This window comes from Podarcis liolepis, assembly GCF_965112155.1.
Source record: "Podarcis liolepis genome assembly, chromosome: 9".
NCBI lineage: Eukaryota > Metazoa > Chordata > Lepidosauria > Squamata > Lacertidae > Podarcis > Podarcis liolepis.
Window position 1 is genome coordinate 6,464,334 of NC_139564.1, and position 22,129 is coordinate 6,486,462.

The window sequence follows — 22,129 nt, forward strand, 5'->3', positions numbered from 1 at the left end:
GGCAAAACCAAAGAGATTTGTGGCACCCATGCAGACTGTCAGTATTTTGCAGGTGCGAGAGCATACCAGGAAATTTAGGTTTGCACAATTAAGTCGAAGTGCAGAGCTCTGTCACCCTGGCAAAACCAACCCGCTTTCCAAGAAGCAGACTTTTCCCAAGTAAAGTGACGAGGGAGTGCATTGAAAAGTCCTGAATGAAAGAAAGATTAACAGGAAAGTGTGTAAGCATCTGAAGGAGCGTCTCCACCCCCATCGTTCTGCCCGGACGCTGAGGTCCAGCACCGAGGGCCTTCTGGCAGTTCCCTCACTGCGAGAAGCCAAGTTACAGGGAACCAGGCAGAGGGCCTTCTCGGTAGTGGCGCCCGTCCTGTGGAACGCCCTCCCACCAGATGTCAAAGAGAACAACAACTACCAGGCTTTTAGAAGACATCTGAACGCAGCCCTGTTTCGGGAAGCTTTTAATGTTTGATGTATTATAGTATTTTAATATTCTTTTGGAAGCCGCCCAGAGTGGCTGGGGAAGCCCAGCCAGATGGGCGGGGTATAAATAAATAAATAAATAAATAAATAAATAAATAATAAAATAATAATAATAATAATAATAATAATAATAATAATAATAATAATAATAATAATTATCCTACAGGCAAGTCAGAATGAATGCTGGCCTACTGTGTATGTGTAGGAGGGGCCTAATTTCCCCAAAACCACCCAACCAGGAAAAAAAGTTTTTATTTAAACATAAATCAATCATAAACATTTATTGCTTGATGTTTAAATAGAACTTTTTTTTTGTTTGGTAGGGATATCTTTTTTAAAAATTGTTTTTATTTGATTTTACAAATACAAATTTATAACAATACTAAATACAGAGATTTCTCAGAATCTTGAGACTCCCTGCCCCACAATGGGTCCTATTGTCAACATTTTCAATGGTATATTATTTCATAGTCTGTATTTTGTTATCTGTCCATATGGTCCGTAGCGTTTGTTACATTACAAGTGAGATTAAAATCCTGCTGATGGAAACAGAAACTTTTTATTCAGTACAGTGCCACCCCTGGATTAGTTCTGAAACTACACACAAAGATGGGACAACATACTTTTAAGAAGCCAGGAAAAATGAACAGGAAGGTCAGAACGTCAAAGAGGCAGGAACATAGCTGGGATGGCAAAGCAGAGATTGGATGGGCATCTGTCCTGGATGCTTTAGCTGAGATTCCTGCATTCCCGGGGGGTTGGACTAGATGACCCTAGGGACACCTTTGAACTCTATGATTCTCTTCTTCTTCTTCTTTGGCGATCACTCGTAGCCGAGTAAGATTGTCTTCCATGAACACGGTTTTAACAATGAGTCTGTAAGTGACTGTGGAGCCAATTCTGGATCCACACGTCCTTCCACAGTGGGGACATAGGTTTCCGGGTGGGAGTTAATCATGGTGAGTGTTTGCCAAACGTTTCTTCCTCTTAGCACATTTCTCCCTTGTGTCCTGAGTTCAAGCTTCTTCAAAGCCCATGACACTTTTGGTAAAGGCTGTTCCCCAACTGGAGCACTCACAAATGTTTCCCAATTGTTTGTGTTTATACTACATTTTTAAAAATTTGCCTTGAGAGAGTGTTTAAACCTCTTTTGTTGACCACCAGCATTACGCTTTCCATTCTTAAGTTCAGAATAGAGTAGTTGCTTTGGAAGACGATCATTAGGCATCCACACAACATGACCAGTCCAGCGAAGTTGATGTTGAAGAATCTTTGCTTCAACACTGGTGATCTTTGCTTCTTCCAGTAACCTGGCATGAGTTCGCCTGTTTTCCCAAGTGATGTGTAAGATTTTTCGGAGAAACCGTTGATGGAATCTTTCAAGGAGTTGAAGATGAAGAAGAAGAGTTTGGATTTGATATCCCGCTTTATCACTACCCTAAGGAGTCTCAAAGTGGCTAACATTCTCCTTTCCCTTCCTCCCCCACAACAAACACTCTGTGAGGTGAGTGGGGCTGAGAGACTTCAAAGAAGTATGACTGGCCCAAGGTCACCCAGCAGCTGCATGTGGAGGAGCAGGGAAGCGAACCCGGTTCACCAGATTATGAGACTATCGCTCTTAACCACTACACCACACTGGCTCTCATAGATGGCGTTTATAAGTGGTCCATGTTTCATAAGCATACAGTAAGGTTGGTAGTACAATAGCTTTGTAAACAAGCATTTTGGTTTCCCTGTGAATGTCCCGGTCCTCAAGCACTCTGCGCTTCAATCGGGAGAAAGCTATGGTTTTATGATTCTATGGTTGGTGAGTGGATTGGTGCACCAATGTATCCGTGGAACTCCGCTGCCCACGGGTTCCCCATTCAAAAAGGAAAGTATCCAACATTTCCTCTCTGAGGGGACCTTTCCATAACCGGTTGCAAATAAACCCGGAAAACAAGTGTCAGTTTTATGCAACGGCAGAAACCAAAACAGAATGCATGTGCAAGCCTCTTTGTCTGACTCAGCACAAGTTCAGACATGCTATCCATCAGCACATTCCATCCTGGGCCCAAATTGTTCTGCCTTGCAACAGGCGTGGCATTTTTTTCAGCTCTGCAGAGAAGAATTTCCACCACCGAAGAGCTCCGTATCTCCTCGCGGAATCACCTCTGACATTTCCCAATTCCCTTTCGAGAGGATGAATGCATTACATAATCCACGTGGATCCGGCATCACGTTGCGGGGAAGCAAAGTGAAGTAACAAAGGCTTGATAGCACCAGGCGGGTTCACCGCTGGGAGAAATAACCGCTCCCATTTCCAGGTTGGTTGGTTAGAGAGTTGTGTGGGAGCCCAGGTCATTAAGGACTGGGAAAATATAAATCTGTGGTTTATGTGTGTTGTTGTTTAGTCGTTTAGTCGTGTCCAACTCTTCGTGACCCCATGGACTAGAGCACGCCAGGCACTCCTGTCTTCCACTGCCTCCCGCAGTTTGGTGAAACTCATGCCGGTAGCTTCGAGAACACTATCCAACTATCTTGTCCTCTGTCGTCCCCTTCGCCTTTTGCCCTCCATCTTTCTCAACATCAGGGTCTTTTCCAGGGAGTCTTCTCTTCTCATGAGGTGGCCAAAGTATTGGAGCCTCAGCTTCAGGATCTGTCTTTCCAGTGAGCACTCAGGGCTGATTTCCGTCAGAATGGAGAGGTTTGTTTATGTGTAGATCGTGTAAATAAAGGGGATCACTCTCTCACCCCACCTTCTTCGTATGATGGGACATAGAGAGGTGAAGCACTGCAAGGGCACTCAAAACAAAGCAATTCACATATTTTTATAGAATCATGATTTATGCAGGAATTCTGTAACTGGGTTGGCTATGTACCACTGTTTGTACATGTTCTGCAGACTGTCTGGCCAGAGTGGTGCATGCTCTGGTTATCTCCCATTTGGACTACTGCAATGCGCTCTACGTGGGTCTACCTTTGAAGGTGACCCAGAAACTACAACTAACCCAGAATGCAGCAGCTAGACTGGTGACTGGGAGTGGCCGCCGGGACCACATAACACCGGTCCTGAAGGACCTTCATTGGCTCCCAGGACATTTCCGAGCACAATGCAAAGTGTTGGTGCTGACGTTTAAAGCCCTAAATGGCCTTGGCCCAGTATACCTGAAGGAGCATCTCTACCCCCATCGTTCAACTCGGACACTGAGGTCCAGCGCCAAGGGCCTTCTGGCAGTTCCCTCCCTGTGAGAAGTGAGGTTACAGGGAACCAGGCAGAGGGCCTTCTCGGTGGTGGCACCTGCCCTGTGGAATGCCCTCCCATCAGATGTAAAGGAAATAAACAACTATCTGATTTTTAAAAGACATCTGTTCAGAGAAGCTTTTAATATTTGAAGGACTATTTTAATATTTTGTTGGAAGCCACCCAGAGTGGCTGGGGAAATAACAGCCAGGTGGGCGGGGTATAAACAATAAATAATAATAATAATAATAATAATAATAATAATAATAATAATAATAATAATTATCTGAAGGCAGCCATGTTTAGGGAAGTTTTTAATGTTTGATATTTTCTTGTGTTTTTAATATTCTGTTGGGAGTCGCCCAGAGTGGAAACGCATCCAGATGGGCGGAGTATTATTATGATTAATAATAATAATCTTGAAGTTAAAACAGTACAGATCTTATTGAGAAAGAAATATGAGTGTTTCTCGACCTCTTGTTGTTTGGCTCCCCAGTATCTGGTCCCCACGAGGTACACTGGTTCTGGAAATGGAGGCTCTATTTTTGAATGCGACGACTATCAGGCACCGGCAGGCCTGCCTCCCATCAGTCTTGTTAACACTCTTTAAAAACCCCAGCTGATCTGCTTGCGAATGGCAAGACTCCAACAGTGGCTTGGTTGGTTCTTGGTTGAAATTCAAAGCCATTATATAATAAGGGCGTCGACGTGCTGCAGGTTACGTGCTTTCTTCCGCTGTTCTGCTGGGAGCTGGCAGAGGAGCGAGGAGCGACGCGAAGGCAAGCTGCGTTTGAGCACTCAGCCAGGCTTTCGCCGATAGATGGCACAGGGGCTGCCAACTCCTGACTGCGAAGCCAAGCGACGGAATGAGGAAAGGTGCCTCCATCTAGGGAGGGGGAAAGCTCAGTGGAGATCACAGAGGCAGAGTGGTGTAGTGGTTAGAGTGTTGCATGGGGACCTGGGAGGCCAGGGTTCAAATCCCACCTTGGCCATGAAGTTTGCTAATTTGGGTTCCTCGCCCGGAGAAGATCAGATAGGACGCACCCAAAGCTGTCAACGTAGCATTGCCAAAATAAGCAACAGCGCTGTCTGCTTCTGCCCTTCAAAGATGCTCTGCTGCAACGGCCGCCTGAGGCAGTTGCCTCCCTCTGCCCTCTGCTTGCGCCGGCCCTGTCAAACATCCACAGTCCACGAGAGACAGTTTGCTTGTTATGTACTGAGTTGAATAGGATCCGAAATGCAGCAGTCTGATTGGTCCTAGAACAATAGGATTCAGAATGCAGCAGTCTGATTGGTCCTAGAACAATAGGATATAGAATGCAGCAGTCTGATTGGTCCCAGAACAATAGGATTCAGAATGCAGCAGTCTGATTGGTCCTAGAACAATAGGATATAGAATGCAGCAGTCTGATTGGCCCTAGAACAATAGGTATTCAGAATGCAGGAGTCTGATTGGTCCCAGAACAATAGGATCCAGAATGCAGCACTCTGATTTGTCTGCAGGACCAATCCAACTCCGGGTGGAAGTGAATCCGCAACCTGATTGGCCTACAGGAGAATCCCAAAATTAGCCAATCACGTGGGGCCCATTGTGCAAAGGATGTATATAAAGCAGACATTTCGGGGGAACTTCCATTCCTCCTCACTACTCTGAGCTGAATAAAGAGCATGAACTCCACACTCAACTCTGAGTATATTTCATTGCTCTTCCTGTTCTTTGGAATGTGCCCCCTTGAATGTGCCCCACAGTTCATTGGATGCCAAGACTGGATTGCCCAGCCTCTTCGCCTGTCCTGAGCGCAGGATAGGAGCAAAGAGCTTCTCCCTGCGAAAGATCCCAGGGCAAACTAAACGAGCAAGCAAGTAAATAAAGCAATGTTGGAGGCTGAAGGCTTGAGCAGGGTTGCCAACTTTTTCTTCCCGGAAGGGCTCCAGTGCTGCTTAACAGCAGCTGCTCCACATAGTAGTACGACTCATGCAACACGTTGGCGACTAATATACACACAATAATTACCAAAATGATTATACATTCTTTATCAATCTTCTGAGAAAAATACAAAACTTTACGCAAAGCCACAGAGACTTACAAACTACCCAACCTAAGATGAACTTATAATGTCTGATTTCAATAGATTTTTAGGTAAGTTCATGGAAATATTAACAAGTTCGGTGTTGTTCACTGATGCTAGTAAAGTTGTAGAAGGATGTTAATGAAGTTGTAGACAGGCGTTTTGCACCTGAAGGGCAGCTGTTAAAAGTGCAGGAGCCCTGCCAGGGGGGAAAGTTGGCAACCTCAGAGGCAAGGTATCTAGCAACCCCTTTCTCTGTCCCCCTCCCTTAATTCATTTCTCTCGGTTACCTAAGCCAGTCTGACCTACCCCCCCTTGCTATCTGCAACGTGAAACATTTGAATTTATCTGTTACATAATGTAACCGATCCGACTTGTGAAAAAGTGATGGCGAGTGGGCGGGGAGACGGGCATTACACTTATGTAAGAAGCTGGTGTCATGCATGCAACTCAAGAGATGGCTGTCTGGAGAGCGCAGGATCCATCCCAGAGCCCTGTTGCCACCTGCTGGCCATGATGGGGCACAGCAGGTTCCTTGCCCACTACACTTTCCTCTTTAAACACAAGATACTGCCTCTTAGCATCTCTCTAGCAAAGGACTGCATGGCAGCAGCTCTTTGGGGACTTGCGCAGAGATACTTCCCGTCCCCTGCTCCAGCTGGGCTTAACCTCTGCTTTTGCCTTGCATTTCCCCCCCTTTATTATTATTCTTTTAAAATATACTTTCATTCATGACATTCAGACATACAGCATGCAAACATTACACAAAATGAGAGTTAAAATAAATCAACACTTTACGCTCAGATAAGTGTTTCTGAAGATATTAACAAAGTCGTGTTAAAGTTTATATATCATAGCTATTGGGGATATGAAATGATAAGAAGGTGTATGCTCAGATTGCTAACCATTAGTAAAAGGTCTTTTGTATCAATAACAATTTTAATCTATAGGGAGCAAGGGAGAAAATGAAAAATGAAAACCTATGCTTCACGTATGCCAAACTGTCCTGTGAATTATAGGCCCTGTTCCACCGTATGCCACATTATTTGTATAACCAATAAGGTAAAGGACTCCTGGATTTTTAAGTCCAGTCAAAGGTGACTATGGGGGTGCTATGGTCTAAGCCACTGAGCCTCTTTGGCTTGCCAATCAGAAGGTCAGTGGTTTGAATCCCCGTGATGGGGTGAGCTCCCGTTGCTCAGTCCCAGCTCCTGCCAACCTAGCAGTTCGAAAGCACACCAGTGCAAGTAGACAAATAGGTACCGCTGTGGCGGGAAGGTAAACAGCGTTTCTGTGTGCTCTGGCTTCCGTCACGGGGTTCTGTTGTGCGAGAAGCGGTTTAGTCCTGCTGGCCACATGACCTGGAAAGCCGTCTGTGGACAAACGCCGGCTCCCCCAGCCTGAAAGCGAGATGAGCGCCGCAACCCCGTAGTCACATTTGACTGGACTTAACCGTCCAGGGGTCCTTTACCTTTTTACCGTTATGATCAATAAAATCACACCAAACTGCATTAAAATGGTTGTGTTTCTTTTGGCCTCTTGCTACTTTTCAGTTTTGCAACCGTTTTTTCCAATAACACTGTTTGCCAGATTGCACAATACCATGACCCCATTGCCCTTTATCTTGCATTTTGTTGCTGTGAACCGCCTTGAGATCTCCAGGGTTTTAGGCAAGAGATGTTTGCTATTGAGTCTGAGACCGTCTGCAAGCCAAGCAGATGTTCTGCCACAGAGCTACGTCTCTCCCCTGGCCTTCATCTGGCGTAGGGCTCAGCTCTGACAGTATAGCTGTTCACTGTGAAGTGCTTAAGGAATTTTGCACAAGGCTGTGCAACTGGGGATTTTTTTTTTGCTAATAATAATAATAATAAATTTATACCCCGCCCAACTGGCTGGGTTTCCCCAGCCACTCTGGGCAGCTGAAAATTTGGAGAGGGCTGTGCAGAGAGAAAAGATCCCAAGTACCAGTTATTTTTCTGGAGGCCTTCAGGCAGGGCGGTCTCTCTCCCAGTCTTTTTCCGCTCTGATGTTATTGAGGAATGTAGGAAATCCCATCTTGAGCTGCTTTAAGAAATGACTCAGCAGAAAAGACGTGAGATGCTCAGCCAGGCAGATCAGAAACACATTCACGTCTTGCTCCTGCAAGGCTTCTTCAGCCCCATCACAGGAGAAACCTCTTGAGACTAGCTCTTCTAGTGAGCCAAAGGGGTGGGGGAAGGAATATTATGGGATTTTGTTTACTTGCAGGGGGAGGGAAGGAAGCAAAAAGGCATAGTGGACTTTCATAAACTGCCTTTGTTGTTATTGTTTAGTCGTTTAGTCGTGTCCGACTCTTCGTGACCCCCTGGACCAGAGCACGCCAGGCACTCCTGTCTTCCACTGCCTCCCGCAGTTTGGTCAAACTCATGTTCATAGCTTTGAGAACACTGTCCCACCATCTCGTCCTCCATCGTCCCCTTCTCCTTGTTCTCTTCTCTTCTCTTCTCTTCTCTTCTCTTCTCTTCTCTTCTCTTCTCTTCTGTTCTCATGAGGTGGCCAAAGTATTGGAGCCTCAGCTTCGCAATCTGTCCTTCCAGTGAGCACTCAGGGCTGATTTCCTTCAGAATGGATAGGTTTGATCTTCTTGCAGTCCATGGGACTCTCAAGAGTCTCCTCCAGCACCATAATTCAAAAGCACCAATTCTTCGGCGATCAGCCTTCTTTATGGTCCAGCTCTCGCTTCCATACATCACTACTGGGAAAACCATAGCTTTAAGCATACGGACCTTATAAAGACCAATACTGTATCTGCTCAGGATTATTGGCACTGATTTTCAGCACCCCTCCAGGGCTGGATCTAGACACATCAAAGAAGCGTTTCACTTAAACTTGGTGTAAATTTAAACAGAGAAATCCAGTAAGGGGGAAAATGGGACTCTGCAGCACCATCTGGCGGCACAGTGTTATATCGCATATAAAGGTAAAGGGACCCCTGACTGTTAGGTCCAGTCGCGGACGACTCTGGGGTTGCGGTGCTCATCTCGCTTTATTGGCTGAGGGAGCCGGCGTACAGCTTCCGGGTCATGTGGCCAGCATGACTAAGCTGCTTCTTGTGAACCAGAGCAGCGCACAGAAATGCCATTTACCTTCCCACCGGAGCGGTACCTATTTATCTACTTGCACTTTGACGTGCTTTCGAACTGCTAGGTGGGCAGGAGCAGGGACAGGGCAATGGGAGCTCACCCCGCCGCGGGGATTCAAACCGCCAACCTTCTGATTGGCAAGCCCTAGGCTCTGTGCTTTAGACCACAGAGCCACTCACATATACAAGACATATAAATCACTTTTTCTTTTCCAGTCTAGCCGAGTCCCAGGATTCCAGATGGGGGATATAGTCACAGGCCTACCTGGGATCTTTTGCACCCAAGGGAGATGCTCTATGCGTGAGCTATGGCCCTCCCCCTAACAGGAAGATGAACCAGAAAAGGTTGGGGAAAGAGCTTCTTTCTGAAGGAAGGAGGTTTCTTCTCAAAGCCTGAGGTTGCCACATACGGTTCCTGGTCTACACAGTGTACTTCAGTAATGCATTCCCCAATATTCTCTGCTTAACAGATGGCTTAAATCTAAGCTTGCCATATTTCAAAAGGTAAAAATTCAGAAAATATGCCACCGAGCCCAAGAACCACCCATGCACAAAATAAATAAATGCATAAATAAACAAAACATTTTTTTAAATCCAGGACATTTGCTTTAAAATGTAAAATTCCCCCCGGAAAAGCATGCAGGACCCCCCAAAAGAGGACATGTCCAGGAACTCCCAGATGTATGACAACCCTATTTAAATCTCCACTATGGGGCAGTTCTAAATGTACTTTTTACTGAGACTTGGTGCCTACTTTTCAAGAGAGCCATGTGTGCTCTAGATGAGTGTATTAAATATTAAGTCTCTTCTCTCTCTTTGGTGATCACTCGTATCTGAGTAAGATTGCCTTCCATAAACATGGTTTTAAAAGTGAGTCCGTAAGTGACTGTGGAGGCCAATTCTGGATCCACACGTCCTTCCACAGTGGGGACATTGGTTTTCGGGTGGGAGTTGATCACGGTGTGGATTTGCCAAGTGTGTCCTCCTCTTAGCACATTTCTCCCTTGTGTCCTGAGTTCGAGTGTCTTCAAAACCCATAACACTTTTGATAAAGGCTGTTCTCCAATTGGAGCGCTCGTAGGCCAGTGTTTCCCAACACTGCAGAGAGCATTGTTGGTTGCCCACTCTCCACCTTAGAGCAGATTTATGCCACAAGGTGCCATAGGAAGGCACTGGACATAGTAAAAGATCCATCGCATCCTGGTCACTGTCTCTTCGAGCTCTTGCCGTCGGGACGGAGATACAGGACGATGAAGACAAGAACGAGCCGTCTTAAGAACAGCTTCTTCTCTGGAGCGATATCGGCCCTGAATGGGAAGCCCGGACTTTGAAAGTCATCTAATCTCTCTTGCTGTATTATACTGTATTGTTTAATTGTTTAATTAGTGTTTTTATGGAGCAGTCAAGTAATTTTGTTGTCCCTGAAGGGGGCAATGACAATAAAGATATTATTATTATTATTATTATTATTATTATTATTATTATTATGCTACATTTATATTTAGATTTGCCTTGAGAGAGTCTTTAAACCTCTTTTGTTGACCACCGGCATTAAGCTTTCCATTTTTAAGTTTGGAATAGAGTAGTTGCTTTGGAAGACAATAATCAGGCATCCAAACAACATGACCAGTCCAACGAAGTTGATGTTGAAGGATCATTAATAATAATAAACAGAGCATTCCCAATATTAGGTTGCTCTGGACTTTCTTTGTTACCACTATATGCACGTGAAGGTAGGCCATGGTGATGGTTCCATCTTAAGCCTCAGAGCATCAAGCATGTATAGCCCAGCCTTGAAAATATGATAGCCTGAGTGTTGAAAGCTAGTTTTCTGGAGGCAAGCAGAAGGACTCTGGAAAGCAATGGGTTAAGCTCCTCCTACTCAGGGGGTGACAGGTGAGTTGAAACTGAGTCCTGGGCAGCTGCAGGGCACTTCTGCTCCATAAGTCTTCAGTCCTCAGGTTCACCATACCCCACCCAGTTACATTATTATGCAGACAATGCCAACTGGACTACCTTACAGAGCCGTCGCTTTGCAAAGCCAAGTGCGTGAATGCGAAAGGTGCTAAATGAAAAAGTGGTGCTTGGCTGTCCTCTGGTGGTCAGCCGAGGAATTTAGTTCATCCGAAGCAGGAAAAGCCAAGGGTATCGGGGAGATCTGCAACATGCCCACTTGCTACATTTGTTCTTTTAAAATAGTAGTAGTAGTAGTAGTAGTAGTAGTAGTAGTAGTAGTAGTAGTGTTTTTGCATATTATTCAAAAAGGACTTGTAAAGAAAGAAATTGCAAAAAAATAAGGACAAAAAGCAAAACGCACAAGGACTTGCCTTCCTCTCCTTCCTGGTTTCTTTTATTTTCCCTCTCTTCGGCGTATTCTAAGTTACCAAATTCTTCTTTTCTTACTCTTTGTCTCCTACTGCTGAATTTATTCAAGTCCTGTTAATCTGTTCACTTGTTTATGCTGATTCCTAAAATACTTTACAAGCATTTTTGTATTCTTGATCATCTTGTTCTCTTGTCTTACTAGTCAGACCCGCTAACTCCACACATTCCAACATCTTGAAAGGCCGTTCTCCATTTTTGTGCAAGCAGAAGTTTGGGCTGCCCTAGTAGTGGCATACACAAACAGAGTCTTTCTTTTATTTGGGGGGGGGGGACTTCTGTTGTTACCATTTCACGTGCCACATTTCTGTGCCGCCCGAGTCCTGGCCAATGTAAGGGCCGGCACCATGTCCTGCAGTCATGAGCAACTTTAAGGTAATGGGGTTTGCAACTCTCTTCGGTTTCTCCCCAAGGCTGTGGGTCAAAACCAGCAAGGCTGTTCTTACATTCAAGAAACAACATGGAGGTGGAATGTTTACCAGCACCTTTAGTAGGGTGGGAACAGGGTTGGATTTTGGTTTGATGAGGTCCCAAGCTACTGAAGGCAATGGGGCCCTTTATATGTCCAGCTGTCCTTTGTCAACAACAAATTGTTGCTTTTTTGTGTTGAATATATGCTATATGCTAATTTATGGAGCTAATAGGTATCTAAAGCCATTTGTACATGTGGCCATGCAACCAGTCCATGCAGAATTTGTTGTTGTTGTTTAGTCGTTTAGTCGTGTCCAACTCTTCGTGACCCCCTGGACCAGAGCACGCCAGGCACTCCTGTCTTCCACTGCCCCCCCAATAGTTTGGTCAAACTCATGTTTGTAGCTTCGAGAACACTGTCCAACCATCTCGTCCTCTGTCGTCCCCTTCTCCTTGTGCCCTCCATCTTTCCCAACATCAGGGTCTTTTCCAGGGAGTCTTCTCTTCTCATGAGGTGGCCAAAGTATTGGAGCCTCAGCTTCACGATCTGTCCTTCCAGTGAGCACTCAGGGCTGATTTCCTTCAGAATGGAGAGGTTTGATCTTCTTGCAGTCCATGGGACTCTCAAGAGTCTCCTCCAGCACCATAATTCAGAAGCATCAATTCTTTGGCGATCACCCTTCTTTATGGTTTCAACTCTCACTTCCATACATCATGCATACATACATACATACATACATACATACATACATACATATATTCTGCATACGTGCAGAATTTAGGCACCCTATATATAGAAATGAGTAAACCAGTAATATTTTAGGGAGCAGGCTAGCAGGCGGGGCCCATTACTTACATCATAGGAGCCTACACAACACAAAACACTGTTGCTGTATGTAGGTTTTATTTTATTTGGGTTTTTTATCTTATATTTTCGAAATGTACATCCAGGTTTTTTCCCTTTAATCTTTTTTTTTGGGGGCCCCCAAGAGAGTGGGGCCCTAAGCTACAACATGTTTCACTTATACTTAAATCCGGCACTGGGTGGGAACCAAGAAAGGGAATGGAGGGGGGAGCCCTTATGTTTCCCCAGCTCCTACTAAAGAATCAAATCCCATGGGATGTTTTAGTTTTGGAATACAATCACTGTCCTCCTTCCTCTGTTCCCCTCTCTTTGCACAGACATGGTCCTTTCTCTCAGGACAGGATATCCCAGAACAACGGCGGCAGCTGTGTCAACAGCAGCAATAACAGCAGCAGCAGCCAAGCCAAGGTTTGTGCAGGAGAGTGACAAAGAGACACCTTAATGCCCAGGTGGCAGGGTGCATATGAAGTCTGCATGTAAATACAATATTTGTGCAAACCCCCAGATGGAAACCCGGTATATTTGGCAAAATTGCGTCAAAAATGTGCGTGCTAGGAGAAATTCGCAGTAAAGTGCTGGTGCGTTTTCGTTCAGAATTGAAAAATCGGCAAACAAGTGTGGAAATGTGGGGAACTGAATGCTCGGGCAGGAAACGAAAAAAGGAGAGAAACTGAAATTGGCCGATCGGTTGATTCTCACTCTGCATCTATTCTTTTCTGCAGAAGAGTGGGGAATACAGTGGTACCTCTGGTTGTGAACGGGATCTGTTCCGGAGGCCCCTTCGCAACATGAAAAGCCCACAACCTGAAGCGCTGTATCTGTGCAGGTGCATGGCGCGATTTGGTGTTTGTGCGCATGCGCGAAGCGCGATTTAGCACTTGTGCGACCGGCGAAACCCAGATGTAACCCTTTCCGGTACTTCTGGGTCGCTGCAGGACGCAACCTGAAAAAACGTAACATGAAACAAACGTAACATGAGGTATGACTGTACTGTTAACAGAGATAGATGAGCTGATAGTGGGGACCCCAAGGACCCCCCCCCCAATATGATGAAACCACACAGCACAGGCTGCCAGCCAGATACTTTAAAAGCTTCCCTAAACAAGGCTGCCTTCAGATGTCTTCTAAAAGTCTGGTACAGTGGTACCCCGGGTTAAGTACTTAATTTGTTCCGGAGGTCCGTTCTTAACCTGAAACTGTTCTTAACCTGAAGCACCACTTTAGCTAATGGGGCCTCCTCTGCCACCACGCTGCCAGAGCACAGTTTCTGTTCTCATCCTGAAGCAAAGTTCTTAACCTGAGGTACTATTTCTGGGTTAGCGAACTCTGTAACCTGAAGTGTATGTAACACTGTAGTTGTTTTTCTCTTTGACATCTGGTGAGTGGGCGTTCCACAGGGTGGGTGCCACTACCGAGAAGGCCTTCTGCCTAAGGAGAGTTGGATGCTGGATCAGACCCAAGACCCACCTAGTCCAGTATCCTGTCCTCTCAGTGACCAGCTAGAAGCCTGGGTGACCTTCAGCCCTCACTTAACAGCTGCAGTAGGAAGATCTGAGGTTGTGAATCAGGATATTTTTCTGATCTCTGCCCAACGATCTCCCTCCTTGCAGAGGGTTATATTTATTCTCCACATCACATTTACAAGACCCCTACATCAACTATGGAAACGTTTCCATCCTCTGCGTTGTCCGATCCACCCCTAACGCTGATTCTTTAGATCTCAGAGAGAGCAGCCAAGAAACTTGAACCCGGGTCATGGGATGTAAGGCGAGACCGTGACGACTTAAGAGACGGAAGGCGGTCTGCTTGTTGTGACCGGCCTGCGGGTGTTCTGTTAAGATGGCTCAAAATACACTTGCAAAAAGAAGCTTGATTTACTCTTATGGGGCGTATCTCTTCATGCAAATGCATTTTCAGCCGAGAACCTTTAAAGAGCAGAATTTGTACAATTGCACCGTCTTGATGTTCTAGGGAGGATTCTCAATTTCGTAATAGCAACAATCTTCTCTTCAGACTTACAAAACCCAGCTGCTCAAAGATACGACCAAAATGGGAAAAGTTTTCCTGGATGTTCTGGGGGGGGGGGGGGATAAAAGCAGTAGACACCTAGGTGGTTCCTGACCTTTTGCTTTTGAATCAGACCATGCTGCTTTCATGTTTAAATCGGAAGTGGGTGGGGAGGAGGGGGTTAAGCTCAAGGGAGTGTGTAGGAGGTTGTGGTGTCTGCTATATTCAGGCTTTGCAGATCTGAGAACCTGAGGAACTTCAGCAGGCTGAAATCCTAGCTTCTCTTTACCTCAGGCTCATGAAGTCCACAACCTGCTAAGCCAAGCACACCCACCGCTGGCCATGTATGCTGATGGAGGAATCAAAACACCTCTCGCATTTGCTCCCTGTTGGTGCTGACCTTGAAAGCCCTAAACGGCCTGGGCCCAGTATACCTGAAGGAGCGTCTCCACCCCCATCATTCAGCCCAGACAATGAGGTCCACCTCCGAGGGCCTTCTGGCGGTTCCCTCCCTGCAAGAAGTGAGGTTACAGGGAACCAGGCACAGGGCCTTCTTGGTAGTGGCGCCTGCCCTTTGGAATGCCCTCCTATCAGATGTCAAGGAAATACAGTCATACCTCTAGTTGCGTTAGGTTCATGTTGCGTTAGGTTCACGTTTTTTTTTCTGGTTATGAACGCGGCAACCTCAGAAGTGTTTACTTCCGGGTTCGCCGCTTCGCGCATGCACAGGAGCGATCTGCGCACTTTGTGCATGTGAAGGAGCGCTCTATCACATCATGTGCATGCGCAGAAGCGGCGCTCTACTTACGGACTTTTTGGGGTACGAATGGCACCCCCGAATGGATCACGTCCGTAAGTAGAGGTACCACTGTACCTGACTTTTAGAAGACATCTGAAGGCAGCCCTGTTTAGGGAAGTTTTTAATGTTTGATTCTATTTTTAATATTCTGTTGGGAGCTACTCAGAATGGCTGGGGAAACCCAGCCAGATGGGCGGGGTATAAAGAATTATTATTATTATTATTATTATTATTATTATTATTATTAATCTCTGGGGCTGGAGAAACAGCAGGGTGTCAATCCCTAACAGTGGAGTCTTTTCTGTTTTGTCCCAGTGGGGCAGGGCCCCACCAATCTCAGTCTCAGACCCGCCTCACTTATGAGAAGGCGGAAAAGTGGTGTCGAAATCTTGTGGGAGCTCATGGAGCGCATGATGCTGGCACTGTTTCTCCAGTGACAGTGTTGGGGCAGCAGCAGCGACAGGGCAGCCCTCAGGCGGCAGAATGGGGCACGCCAACCCTTCTGGGTCTGCCCTCTGCTAGTCGTAGAACTCAAAAGGATGGGGACAAATCTAGATTTAGTTGCCTCTGCCTATTATAGCCTCTGGCTCCCCCTACTGTTGGCCTCCTTGAGGGCGGCTATGCCACTCTCAATGGGCAGCAGCCACACTAGCGCTTTACCTGCCAAGATTAGCACCTTGAACTTGACCCCGTGGCAAATCAGTGGCTGTAGGGTTGTCAGGAGCGAGACAGCAAAATTTAAGCCCAGAGACTCCTATGTGTCAGAATGAATGAGGTTTTAACGAAATGCTTAGTTATGGCCGCTAGGGGTCAGGATTAGATATGCAGTCGCTAGCCCTTGCAAATAAATGAGTGAAACTTTTAAGACATTACCTTCAAAGTCCAGAAATGGATTTCTCGCACCCTCACCCTGAACGTTCAACATCTTTTAATGTTGTTTTTGTTAGCTCATAAAGTTCACTTAAGATATATAATTGGGAGTTCCTTTTTCTTCCTTTTACATATGTATTCTTTGCTGTTTAAACTGGAGACCGTCTAAAGTTACACTCATGTGGCCTGGCAGCATGCTGAGCAAACAAATTACCAGCTGATTTAGTTACTGTCTGGCTAGGTTTTCGAAAGGATCTGGCTTCGAGATCTGTGACGCAGCAGAGCATGGAAGATTACTGAGGTGCCAGAAATGGGGGGGGGGGGGATCATAGAATCGTAGAATTGGAAGGGACATCAAGGGTCATCTAGTCTAACCCTCTGCAATGCAGGAATCTCAGCTAGAGCATCCCTCAAAGATGGCTTTCTAACCTCTGCTGGAAAACCTTGAAGGAAGGAGAGTCCACCACCTTCCATCCCACGGTCGAACAGCTCTTACTGTCAATAAGTTCTTCCTGATGTTTAATCGGAATATCCCTTCTTGTAGCTTGAAGACATTGGTTTGGGTCCTACCCTCCAGAGCAGGAGAAAACAAGCTTGTTCCCTCTTCCATGTGACAACCCTTGAGATATTTGAAGATGGTGATCATATCTCCTCTCAGTCTCCTCTTTCCAATGCTCAACAGACTCAACTCCTTCAACCGTTCCTCATAAGGCTTAGTTTCCAGACCCTTGATCATCTTGGTTGCCCTCCTCTGCTCACCTTTCAGCTTGTCAGCATCCTTCTGAAACTGTGGTGAAGAAGCTGGTAAAATGTGGTCTTGACTATGCTACCACTCAGTGGATTTGTAACTGGCTGACTGACCGAACCCAAAGGGTGCTCATCAATGGTTCCTCTTCATCCTGGAGAAGAGTGACTAGTGGGGTGCCACAGGGTTCTGTCTTGGGCCCGGTCTTATTCAACATCTTTATCAACGACTTGGATGATGGACTCAAGGGCATCCTGATCAAATTTGCAGATGACACCAAACTGGGAGGGGTGGCTAACACCCCAGAGGGCAGGATCACACTTCAAAATGACCTTGACAGATTAGAGAACTGGGCAAAAACAAACAAGATGAATTTTAACAGGGAGAAATGTAAAGTATTGCACTTGGGCAAAAAAAATGAGAGGCACAAATACAAGATGGGTGACACCTGGCTTGAGAGCAGTACATGTGAAAAGGATCTAGGAGTCTTGGTTGACCACAAACTTGACATGAGCCAACAGTGTGACGCGGCAGCTAAAAAAGCCAATGCAATTCTGGGCTGCATCAATAGGAGTATAGCATCTAGATCAAGGGAAGTAATAATGCCACTGTATTCTGCTCTGGTCAGACCTCACCTGGAGTACTGTGTCCAGTTCTGGGCACCACAATTCAAGAAGGACACTGACAAACTGGAACGTGTCCAGAGGAGGGCAACCAAAATGGTCAAAGGCCTGGAAATGATGCCTTATGAGGAACGGCTAAGGGAGCTGGGCATGTTTAGCCTGGAGAAGAGTAGGTTAAGGGGTGATATGATAGCCATGTTCAACTATATAAAAGGATGTCACATAGAGGAGGGAGAAAGGTTGTTTTCTGCTGCTCCAGAGAAGCGGACACGGAGCAATGGATCCAAACTACAAGAAAGAAGATTCCACCTAAACATTAGGAAGAACTTCCTGACAGTAAGAGCTGTTCGACAGTGGAATTTGCTGCCAAGGAGTGTGGTGGAGTCTCCTACTTTGGAGGTCTTTAAGCAGAGGCTTGACAACCATATGTCAGGAGTGCTCTGATGGTGTTTCCTGCTTGGCAGGGGGTTGGACTCGATGGCCCTTGTGGTCTCTTCCAACTCTATGATTCTATGATTCTATGATTCTAGGTGGTGGCCAGAACTGAACACAGGACTCCACATATGGTCTGACCAAGGCAGAATAAGTGGGACTATTACTTCTCTTGATCTGGACACTATACTTCTTTTGATAAAGCCTAGAATAGCATTAGGGACACAGGTGGCACTGTGGGTTAGACCACAGAGCCTAGGACTTGCCGATCAGAAGGTCGGCGGTTCGAATCTCCGTGACAGGGTGAGTTCCTGTTGCTCAGTCCCTGCTCCTGCCAACCTAGCAGTTCAAAAGCACGTCAAAGTGCTAATAGATAAACAGGTACCACTCTGGCGTGCTGCTCTGGTTCGCTAGAAGCGGCTTAGTCATGCTGGCCACATGACCCGGAAGCTGTACGCCAGCTCCCTCGGCCAATAAAGCGAGATGAGCGCCGCAACCCCAGAGTCAGTCACGACTGGACCTAATGGTCTGGGGTCCCTTTACCTTTATCTAGAATAGCATTAGCTTTGTTTGTTTGCTTGTTGCTGCTTCATACTGTAGACTCATCTTAAGCTTGTGGCCTACTTAGACCCCTAAATCCTTTGCACATGTACTGCTAGTAAGCCAGGTGTCCCCCATCTTATATTTGTGCATCTGGTTCTTCCTGCCTAAGTGCAGAATGTTAACATTTGTTCCTATTGAAATTCATGTTGTTTGCTTTTGCCCAGTTCTCCAATCTGTTACAGTCATTTTAAATTCTGATTCTGTCTTCTGTGGCATTAGCTGCCCTTCCCAGTTTGATGTCATCTGCAAATTGGATGAGCGTCCCCTCAATTCCTTCATCCAGGTCATTTATAAAGACGTGGAACAGCCACAGGCCCTCCTTGTCACTTTTTTCCAGGATGACAAGAAACCATTAATGAGTACTCTTTGGGTTCAGTCAGTCAACCAGCTACCAATCCACTTAACAGCTACCTCATTCAACCCACATTTTACCAGCTTCTTCGTGAGAATATCATGGGGCATTTTGTCAGAAGCCTTACTGAAATCAAGACACACTATGTCCACAGCATTCCCCTCATCCACCAAGCTTGTAACTCCATAAAAAAAAGAAACAAGATTCGTCTGGACCTTATTGATCACAGCACCCTTTTCTAAGTGCTCACAGACCGAATGTTGAATTATCAGAGGTCTCTCAATGTCTAGCACTAGCCATAGGAAGTTTGGGGTGGTCGGGCTCTTTTTCAATAGCAGTACAGTGATACCTCGGGTTACGGACGCTTCAGGTTACAGATGCTTCTGGTTACAGATGCTTCAGGTTACAGACTCCGCTAACCCAGAAATAGTACCTCGGGTTAAGAACTTTGCTTCAGGATGTTGCAGGAAAACCCCCCCAATCATTCAGTTTGTACAATCACAACACACACACACTCACACACGTCATACGCGACGTTTCTGTTATAAATTCATAGTAAATCAACCGTACATTGGATTTACACCGGTCCACTTTTATTTTGCTCCATGAAGGAAGGACTATCAAAGGGGGACAGTTTGATACTGGACGGCCATAACCCCTTAAGTGTACCAACACGTACTCAGGAGCCCTACCCAGTTGGCTTGACAACCTTGATGGTCCCAGACAGAAGACCATCAAGGTCACAAAGGACTTGCATATGGGAGTGGATTCAACATGGACTGGAACAAAGGACAATGATCAGATCTTCCCTCTGGGGGTAGGAAACTGCCAACTCCCCTTTGTCCTCTGGAAATGACTCATGGGTAGGGGGAAAGGAGGAACCAGCCAGGTGACAAGATACTCAGGTTTACCTCCATAACTCCTCCCTTAACCCCTCCTTTTTGTGATGTGTCAATGATGTAGTTGTGATGTAGTTCTAGGGGTGTAGCTTGGGAGATTAGTAACTAATAAAAGTTGGGGTCTTCTTTTGTTCTGGGCTTCCATTTTGTTTCACCTGGTGGCAGGTGGGAGTCCTGTTGTGACAGTCTTCAATAAAGACCAAGCCTACTGGCTACTGTTTTGCTCTGGTATTCCTGACTGGTGTCCTTGTTTTTTTGTCCAAGGGAACCCTCAGATTTCTCTGTTAACAAGGATGAGAACAGAAATCGTGCGGCGGTGGCAGGGCGGCAGTGGGAGGCCCCATTAGCTAAAGTGGTCTTCAGGTTAAGAACAGTTTCAGATTAAGAACAGACCACCAGAACGATTTAAGTTCTTAACCTGAGGTACCACTGTAATGCTCTGGTTCCTAGATGCTGAATACAAGCAGAGGAAAGGACTGTAGCCCAGTGGCATAAAGCAGCTGTAGCAGGAACCCCCCCCCCACCCCAATCATTCTGTTTGTACAAACTTCACACACACTCACACTCACACCCTACATACGCCACATTTCTGTTATAAATTCATAGAAAATCAACCATACATCGGATTTGCACTGTTCCATTTTTATTTTACTCCATATGACAAGGACTATCAAAGGGGGGGGGGTGGCTTGGTTCTGGTCAGCCATAATCCCTTCACCATCCCAGCACATCCACAGGAGCCCTGCTTAGTTGCTATGCCAACCCTGATGATCCCAGACAGAAGACAATCAGGATCACAAAAAACTTGCATATGGGAGTGGATTCAGCATGGACTGAAACAAAGGACAATGATCAGATCTTCCCTCTGGGGGCAGGAAACTGCAGACTCCTTTTGTCTCCTGGAAGTGACTCATGGGCAGGGGGAAAGGAAGAACCAGCCAGGTGACAGGACACTCAGGTTACCACCACAACTCCTCCCTCAACCCCTCCTTTCTGTAATGTATGCATGATGTCAACCCCTTCTGTAATGTATGCATGATGTCAACCCCTCCTTTCTGTAATGTATGCCTGATGTTTCTGGGGGTGGGCTTGACCTAGAGGATGGGAATTTCAAAAGTTTTTATAAGGTCTTGCACACCATCTTTCTGGGTCTTTCCTCTCTCCTGCGAGTGAGGGGAACACCCTGTTGCAACAGTTCAATAAAGGCCAAGCCTACAGGCTGCTGTTTTGCTCCAAGTTATCCTGGTTGGTGTCTTTGTTTTTGTCCAAGGGAGCCCTCGGATTTTTCTGGTAACACAGCTTTCTATTTTCTTGTTAAAATAACGCAGTCTCACAACCATCACGCCCAGTTGCCACTGATAGCCTTGTCCTGCATGAAGTGCCCATTAGTGCGACCGAGCCACTTCACGTGGTCTGAGCCTGGGGTCTCGGCTGTGTGGGACTTGCTTGGGGGCGCATACGGAGAGCCTCTGTCGCCTGGGCCAGATTTTCTGGGTAAGAAAGTCTCCTTTTGTCTCAGGGAAGGTTCTCTCCTTCGTTCCCACAAAGCAACCTTTGTGCCTGGAAGCTGCAATGGCTGCAAAGCAGTTTCTCCGGACTGTGCGAGGAGTTATTGTGCTTTCTCAGCTGGGCTTTTATTTTTAATCCAAACAGGAAGAAAGCCCAGGAAGCCGGCTGAGAGGCCGAGCATGGCAGTGCCTCCGAGGAGGAGGGAGGGTTTTATCAGGCCCTTGAGCCGGTTGATAAGAGACAGCCCAGGAGAGTTGCTTCGGCTGTGGAATGTCGCCCAGATAACAGAAAAGAAAGTCGAGGGAACAGTTTGCGGGTGCCAGTGATCCCTTTCATTAATAGCTCCCTAGTTCTTGGAGTTTGGGGAATGCCAGGAACTCCGTGTGCACAGAGGGGATGTTTCCTTTGGAATTAAAAAAAATTAAGTTCCTATATATATAATAAATGTTCATAAATGTACCAAGCAAACACGTACATAAATATATAAGCCACATGTTTGAAGCAGCACAGGAAAGCTGTCCTGGAGCCATTTTGGCTCCCAAACTGACCAAATGTTTTCTCTGCAAGGTCAAAGGAAAATGGAAAAGCCTCCCCATTCACAAAACCTGTCTTAAGGGTATATTTGTGTATGAATAGGGTGAGCCTGTGACCTGGCTCAGGAACGAAGTGTTTGTCACTACAAAAGACTGGCCAGGCTCCCCAGTGTATCCAATCAAGTAAGCATTAACAGGTAATCTGC

General features: G+C 46.1%; 1 long non-coding RNA gene across 1 annotated transcript; it reads left to right on the forward strand.

Moving 5' to 3' along the window:
- Window positions 1-1,155: 1,155 nt before the first annotated feature.
- Window positions 1,156-21,849, forward strand: LOC310686061. The gene is made up of 3 exons (XR_014515692.1): window positions 1,156-2,786; window positions 12,869-12,959; window positions 21,535-21,849. It is a non-coding gene; the product is annotated as an uncharacterized lncRNA (long non-coding RNA).
- Window positions 21,850-22,129: the final 280 nt, after the last annotated feature.